This window comes from Antennarius striatus, chromosome 1 (assembly GCF_040054535.1).
Source record: "Antennarius striatus isolate MH-2024 chromosome 1, ASM4005453v1, whole genome shotgun sequence".
NCBI lineage: Eukaryota > Metazoa > Chordata > Actinopteri > Lophiiformes > Antennariidae > Antennarius > Antennarius striatus.
This window is the reverse complement of record NC_090776.1, coordinates 29,175,361-29,184,366: the sequence shown is the minus strand read 5'-3', so window position 1 is coordinate 29,184,366 and position 9,006 is coordinate 29,175,361.

Here is a 9,006-nt window from a genome sequence, read left to right as displayed (position 1 = left end):
ATTGTATTTTTAGACTCAAGACTGCTCACAAAAAAAGCTTATAAAGTTGTCCAAACCTTATAACTTCAGAATGAAAAGAAAACCTGCCCTACAATTACATGAACAACAACAACAACCGTTTTAAAATTGAGGAAAAAGTTTCTTTAGTTTGGCCAAAGAGTGAGTGTTTTCTTTGTACCAGTACTGTCTTAGTATGATAACCAGTGCATTGAAAAGGATTATTTTGTCTTTTTTTTTAGACCATTCAGAAATGTTTCAAGTCTATAAATTTAACATTTAAATAACTCCACCATCGTAAAACAACAGAATACAACAGGACTCACTTTTTGGTTGTTCGTTATCGTAAGAATTGTTCAGAAAATAATTCTGGTAATGCTGGGTTCTTGTCTTGAAAGTTGTTGAAGAGAACAGCAGTTAATGTCTGAATTGTAAACTAGCAGAGGGAGAGGGAACTGTGAATGGAGAGGAAGTGTACAGTAGACAGCTCTTAAAAAACCCTTTTCAATTCCTTGCCAAACTCTGTCAGGTTACTGACAATCTAATCTTTCTGACCTAATGACCAGTCTGCTCAGATAAGAACCAGGGACAACATGGAGGTCGCATTGTGGCGCTACTCTGAGAGGTGATGGATACACAGCAGCACTTATCTCTGTTGTTACAGTCTGTGCTTACTGAATTTACCACCTTGCAGAGATTAAGTTTTACCTGGAATAACCAGCTAACCAGTGTTAACAGGCCATGTAAACTTTCTCTTTTAGAAACATTAAAACTACAAAGGCCAATACCACACATATAAGAATGTTATCGGCGTTTTTTTAATGGGGTTATGTATGTATCCTCCCGGTTTCTCAAGAGCTCAACAGGAACAGGAAAATGGATGAGAGCTTTGAAAATTCTTAGATCTGTAAGACTTGTGATTTTACAGAATGCAACAAAACATACACAACAAAATATAACTGTTTTTTGTCTTTGTTTTTTTTAACCAGAAATGGAATTTGAAAGGAAGTGATATTTCACAGCAAGCCCTTGTTTATTCTTTGTCCTAAACATTTCAACATCCATCATTTCTTTCCCCATCTGGTCCTCATTCATAAACCAATCTTCACTGGAATAACAGCACACATTTTGAACCACACAACATATCATCTTATAGAAGCTACATGGGGACTTGTGGTCGCTGCGGACCAACTAGATTTGAATGTAGTAAAAGTTCCGCTACCTCTGCTTTCAGGCAGGTAAACAATGTAATAGGAAACTGTCACAACTTATTTGAGGAGTGCACAGCCAATAGAATGAGACACTATGATACTTCTTCAAAGATCACAGCCCCCTGATGCCCCTCTGCTAAGGTGGGGAGCATGTAGGAGCAGCAGAGCGTAAGAGGAGAGGGGGTAAAACTGGAGAAAGAAGAGAAATACTACTAGTCCAAGAGCAGAATAGGACTGAGATGACATGAGGAGAAAAAGCAAGGGCCGGAGGCAGAGGAAAAGAGAGGAGGTGACAGGGTGAGTGCTGTACAGTGATAATACTGGCTCCTTTCAGCCGGTGCACATGGGTAAGGTGAGACTCCCTACAAACTGTGCTTTCTGGGCACCGACCCAAGCCTGGAGCTGCCTGATTGATTTGCCCAGTAAAAGGCACATTTGTGCAGCTGTGCCAAAACTGATCTCGGAACATGCCGACAACAGCTCCCACTGCAGAGAAACCACACTGCATGGCCCGAATGAGGGTGACAGCACTTTACCACTGTCAAACTTTGAATTATAATTCAAGAACATAGGTAGCAACATAAAATATGGTGTAAAGAAAAAAAATAGAAACCAACAACTTTAAAAAAAAAACCTCTTTAATCATCAAATATGAGTGAAAATGAGCAGACCGAGTCAGTAAGATATATTTACTGACTACATTAACATGCAGGGAGTGACTGCGGTGTCAGACTCCATGGCATGTTTAAGGTGACACTGTTTACAGCCTGCCGTCAGCTATCGAAGTTTCCCTTATTGCCTTGACAGATATGGAACTAATGTGTCACTCATTTAACTAATGACAGGCTGTCTCAGTTATGAGGAAACATTAGGTACAAAAGTATCTCTGTAGTGGTACTTAGGGAAATGTTTATGCACCGTCTGACCTGGTAATCAAACCAATTATAACATTAAAAAGCCCATATTTTCTGGAAATTGCAATGTCATGGACAGATGCTCACACATCTCATTCATCCATTGAGGTTATTTGAGATTTGCTGGTGGCAAAGAATGTCTCTATGACTATTAATAACACAGAGAACATCTAACTCCCCCAGTGCCATCAGCAGAAAACCCTGAACAATCATAAAATAGTTTCCGTGAAATGTCAAAACAAAGTCTTGTAAAAGCTTTCAAGGAAGATATTCTCAATTGCATCATTGCACCCAGGGGCGCAGCACACAGTGTTGATGCTGTTCAATGATGACTTTGCTTCACTCACATCTGTTTCAAGCCTAGTTTTAAGAATACCGCCTAAGATTATATACACACAGGGTTGAAATCATTCCCAGCAGCTAGAATCATGTGTTTATCATCAGTTGTAGTAATTTTCATTCTTCCTGTTCTGAATCCATACTCACCTGGATATAACCTCTTACCTTTCGCACGTCCATTTAAATGACTTATGAATCTGAATTATCTAAAAGAAATAATTTCCTATAGGATCAATAAAGTGTATTTCTTTCTTGCTTTCCAACTGATATCTTCCATACAGTCAAAACAACAACCAACTCTCACTGGTGTCCGTCATGTCAAACGAAGCTTCCATACAAGCAGCTAAACGTGTTTCCTTGTGGACTACTGAAGCCATTTATTGGCTTGTGGAGGTGCAGGTTTCTGGAGCTGCGCTCATCCCTGTGTGAATCAAACCCTCCCTGATTTGCCATTCAGAGTAGATGGGATAAGGCAGGCCCCAGCTGGCCCCCTCTGTTAAATGGGAGATTAAAGAGTACACAACTAATTTCTTTAGCCTAATCTTATTAACAGGGGAAAAAAAACAGCTGTCAACTGTCACCATATGAATACAAATGGTCTGCAACAAGAGTAGAAGAGAATGTCCGTGCTGGGATGGTCTCTAACATTGCATTCACAGAAAATACATATTCATAACCTCAGAAGATTGATGCCTATTCCATGTATCCTGTGTTTAAAAATAAGTATTAATTTGGAAAATCTGATGGTGCAGTTTTAAAACTTGACTTAAATCCCTAATTATTATATAACTAAATGAGAAACAAAGTAAAATTGGTATTTTTACATTTAAATTGTCCTGTAATGTAAATGTAACTAATAAAAAAAAAAAGTATGATGAAAATATTTACATACAGCATGTATGTAAACAAACTACATATAAAAATACATGCATTTTATTTTCAGCACTGTGATGTAATTTCTCATTCTACCTAAATAGACTGAAAAAAAGTTTTTACAGAATCCATCTGTACCTTTTCACCATCATCACTTGCTCACATTCACTGTTCAAACTTGGAATTTTCTGGCCCCCTGCCCTCTGACATGATCCGACACCAGGTTCTCGGGAACCCAGAGGTCTTTTTGAGATTGTTCATCACCTCTGAATCCCCTCCCATGAAATCCTACCACCCCCATATGCTCACACAACAACTCATGCACACTGCAGCAGCTTCGGCTGCATCACCGTGATGCATAAGGAAACAACCATGAGAGTCTCAGCATCTGAGAAATTGTTGGTTTGAGTTGGTTCACAGAGGCTTATGACACCTTAGTACCCCAGTCCACACACTCTAGTCCTGCCCCATCATAGCCTTCTGATTGCTCCTCTTCTCTGTAATTGCCAGTGATTAACCCTGGCATGAGAGTAGGGCAGAAAGAGTCTTTCCCCCTCTCTGCTGACAATCTTTGTCAGTGGGTTTGAGGGGCAATTTGGCTGCTGACATGCCTTCACCAGTCTCTTGTTACTGGGAAGTATGACCCGGTAGTAACTGACAAGCCAAGGTTTTTGAATTTCTTTCTCTTTCTGTCTTTATCTCCTCTCAATTTGCCCCTATCCTCTCTGTTTGCCTGTCTCTGTTCCACCATTACTTCTCCTGCGCTCTGTCCTCCATCTCTTTCTCAACATTTCCTTCCCTTTCTGCTAGAGTTCACACCGGACAAACAGACTCCCTGGCTTTACTGCCCAGGCTGCCTGAATCTACCTGCTTGCAAGACTGCACAAGGGCAACAAACAATGAGCATATTGTTAATCTGTCCATAAGAAAGACTTATCTTGTTGTAGACATCGTATTAAATTTCAGTGTGGCCCCATGCAGCCAGCTTTTGGGAGGAGTTGTATGTATGAGGGAGAGAGAGAGAGAAAGAGAGAGAGAGAGAGAGAGAGAGAGAGAGAGAGAGAGAGAGAGAGAGAGAGAGAGAGAGAGAGAGAGAGAGAGAGAGAGAGATGTGGATAATAAGCTATTTAATCTCCTCACCTACTCGAAACAGCTTAACCTTGTCAGTGGCTGCTGGATAGAGGGATAACATATGGTAAATATCTACTGTATGGAACTCTTATTTTGGGTGAAGTTGGTGACACTGGACGAAGTTCCTGTATTCATTGATGTGATTTCTCTGGAAAATTTGTTCTGTAGTATATCATTGTTCCTACATTAAAATATGGTGGCTTACAAACTGCCAAACTCACAAATGAGAATGCATTTTTTTCTCTCCATTTTTCTTCAAAGGGTTTAAGGGGTTAAGATGCTGGGAATTTATCTCATTAGTTGAGCTTTCTTATCTCTGTTTGAAGTCCATTCTGAATTCTAGAACAGATGGTATATCTGGGTGCGAGAAAAGAGGATTAGAGGAGCTACAAATGACAATTTTTGCTCCAGACAACGGCCGCATTGCCCGCGGTGTCAGGACATCAGCAGCGGCAAAGTTGAATCTTCATATCGGAAATGGAATAAATTTAATCAACTGAGAGGAACCACACGTGATTAACAAACTCCGTGATAGAACGACAAACTATTTATCCTATCATTTACGGTAATTTGAATGTTTATAAACCCTCCCCATACCGTATTACCATCTGTATTACCTTTTCCCACACTCTTATCGACTGCTTAAAGCGCTTTTTGTGTCTCATGTTAGTCTGAGACTCATGGAATATAGCGCACTTCCGGATGCTGTCAGCCAATAGAATGCACATACGTTATCACGTGACTGCCTACCAAACATCCGCGATGAGGTGAAGTTGCGAGCGTTGATGCGCGAGGGCACACTATACTGTAGATTACGACATCAAGCCATGAATATGGTGCCCTGGTGTTTTTGTAAAAACTGGGAGACATGGGAGACAGACACAGAATCTACCACAACATGTGTCTTATAGTTTGAAAAACTTTTATATTACAGACATAAAATGAAACAATGTTTAAATATAAAACATAAAAGGCAACCAAGTCATTTGAGACATACAAAAAGACACAATAGTCAAATTCTTGTTTAAATTAATCTTTATTTTTATTTGCCACCGAGTTTAATCAGACCCTTGAATACATTTGTGAAAGATCAAGAGCACTACTGTGGCTTCGTGCCGTTGTTACAGCTAAAGTAATTTGCATTCGTATCCCAACCTGATGAGGACACCAGTTAAACCAGTTACTTGACCAGTTTGAAATACATGTGAATATTTGAACAATTTAAAACAGTCAGAAACCTGTGGAAATATTTGACACATGGGGTTGACTTGGATATTTCTTTGTCATTCCTATCTGCGGACAGCACAAAACCACTTAATCAGTTGAACTGTATTTTGCAGATAGTGTCTCAGGTGTGAATTAGCACTTAATGTTGCTGTGGCTTTTTCTATCAGCGTCTCCCTGGAGACGTGGTGAGTCGTGGTCTAGTACGCTGACAGGAGGTTGGTGGGGAGCCCATACTATGAAGGCTGACTCACACAGACCAGTGTCGACTCTACTGCTCTCCAGCAGCACCTACTGGAGCAGGCCTGAACCAACAGTCAACACAGTCACAAAATGCTCATTAGGAATTATAGAAGTGCATTTTATCGCTGCTGCTAAACCACAGCCACGCGTGTAGTTACACATTAAACATTTATTTGATTAGCTGTAGGAATATTATTGAGAAGAAAGAGCATCCTGGGCCACAGAGATAAGAATGAGTGTAACTGTAGACTATTACATGTGCTTTATCATAGTTTTTAACTTTTGCATGAATAATCGCTGCTGAAAGGGAGAAAAACACCACTGCACACATAAGAATCATCACACATAGCACTTCAAAATTTATAAAATGCATATTTCCATCCTGAACAATTACGATCGATTAGGTCGAACATAGGAATTTACATTTACATACGTGTGTAGCACCTTCTTATTATCGCTCTCCTCCACATGAATTACAGCCATTGCAGGGTCAGTTCAAGGAAAAGAGAGTGGGGGGTGGGGGGATTATATAAAAAAAATCAATCATTATTATCCATTTGAAGACAGAATATTATGTGTGTGTTTTCTAGAGAGAGAGGGGGGGGCATGAATGTTGGGCATAAAGAGAAATGGTGAATGCCACTAATGTACGTAAGCTTGTCTTTATTTATTGGGGTCATTTGGGGTCAATGTCTTGGAGACTGTCCATGTACATTATATGCATATTCCTGCTGCACATTCAGGATCCGGTTATTTATGTGGATCAGAGCAGCTGTTTCTCTCTCTGAGGACCACAGCCATCGTCCTCTGGGTACGACAGGAGGGGGTCTGTGCTGTTAACAGAGTCACTTATGATTGTATTTTACAATTTAAGCTATTTGACATGTAAACATCAGTCACAAGAGCTTTTACGTTGGTTCTAGGCTTTAAAAAAAATTTCACAGTCAGAAACTGTGAGATTGTACAGTAATGGACCACAGGGAGGACACAAAAGCCACATCCCTCTAAAAACTAGGATCACTGACGTCCTAGTTTGTAGAGGGATTTCAACGCACCACACTTTATTGAAAAGAAACTGGTTCCCTCTAGGTAGCACACTTTGCCTTCTGTAGTTTAATCCACCTTGAACAGGTGATGATCAATAGGGTACACTGGCTTAAACTTCTGCCACATGTCCAACCGTCACGTCACCTTTGTAATCATCTGTCCACCAGTTTCTATGTAACTCCCTTGAAAAACAAGAAAAACTCCTCAGCTGGGATGAAATATATGTCAGTGATCCTGGTTTTTAGAGGCATGTGGCTTCTGTGTCCTCCATGTGGTCCATTACTGCAGAACCCAGGCCTTGAAGGAGAAAAGTCCCAGTGGACCACCATAGTGGTCGTGAATTTTTACAGCTTCCTGGTGTTCATGATTGTGTGTTTTTGTGTGAAGTGACCGTAATTTCTTATTTTTCTTTTAAACTATACCTGGGGATGAACTGATACTCATGTAAACTGGTAGTTCACAGTTGTGATTATTTTTCTGTTTTTCCAAAAAATCACCCTCAATGGAAAATGACACTTTGTGAATGTGTGTGTGTGTGTGTGTGTGTGTGTGTGTGTCTGTGTGTGTGTGTGTGTGTGTGTGTGTGTGTGTGTGTGTGTGATTGGACTGCCACAACATCACATCGAGCTGAAGGCACCACTGATGGAATTCCTCATTGTGATACAATCCCCTGTCACACACTTCTTAACACCAGCGATAGCACAAGAGATCTGAAGAGCGCTACACACACACACACACACACACACACACACACACACACACACACACACACACACACACACACACACACACACACACACACACACAGGAAGCAAAGGTGCTGGGAAAGCCCCCTTCAGACCAAGAACAGTGCCCCTTTTGCTTATCTCTGCAAATACTCTAAATTAACATTACTCCTAGAAATGTGAAAACCCGCCGGACACAACCCAGACAGAACCCACTGTGAAACTGTAGAGACTGTGAAATCATTCTGGTGTGTTTTTTGTGCATTCACCCATTTTCATTTAAGTGATGATTTCAAACGGTTTTTCAGTAGTTTTGGATGGTCTGCAATATCTACCTTTGAAAAGATTACAAAAAGGGAGGCTGGGCCAACACTTTCTAATTCAAAATAGCAGATTTCATAAACAGTAGGGTGTACATTTTTTATTCTTTATTGTTCATCTACCATACCAGCATATACTATATGTTTCTGCTCTGGACAGCTACCACACCCTTATCAAAGTGTTTTCTTGTTTTGCAACTCAAACCAATAATTTCTCCCTAATGCCCAGAAAAAACTTACTTCATATTCCACAATCATGTAGATTATGATATTGATCGTCCTGTTCTGTAAAAGCATTATAAATATAAAGAGCATTTCTCCATTAACAAAGAGTAGGAAGCTGGCTAATGCTAATGAGCCTCTGAGTGCCCATTCCAGTCCATTAAGGGCTCTTAGCGCTGGGAAATGATTGTGCTTTCGCAGGGAGAAAAACTAACAAGGCCACACGGACCCACAACTTGCACACAAGGAGGTTAATGATAAATGAAACTAATGGACTTTTTGTACATTTGAGAGGAAAAAAATAGGAGATTGAAAAAGGGGAAATGTATTTGTTGCTGTAAACTTGAAATGCTCAATTAATTTTGGGATCTAATTTGATATTCAATGCCTGAGGTGAAAGGGTAAGTTTTATGAAGCAGAGAAAAAAGTTATGCTCATGTTATGTCAAGGATGTGATGTGACTGACTCAGTATATCACCTGCGGGACCTTGTGCCACGCATGAAATGACATTTCAGGTCACAATGATGTAAGCAGACACATGAAGATACAAGTGCAAGAGCTACTTGAACAACATGCAATTAGACACAAAACTGATTTTAGGTTAAACAAATTCCAGGTGATTAAATTTTTAAAAAAAAATCAACTTTGTAAATAATTACTTAAAACAATTATGTATTGTTCATTGAAGCACCCTGAAAAGGTTTGACAAAGAGATCAGAGCATTAAACAAAAGAGCGCTACGTAATGAATGGTGTGTTC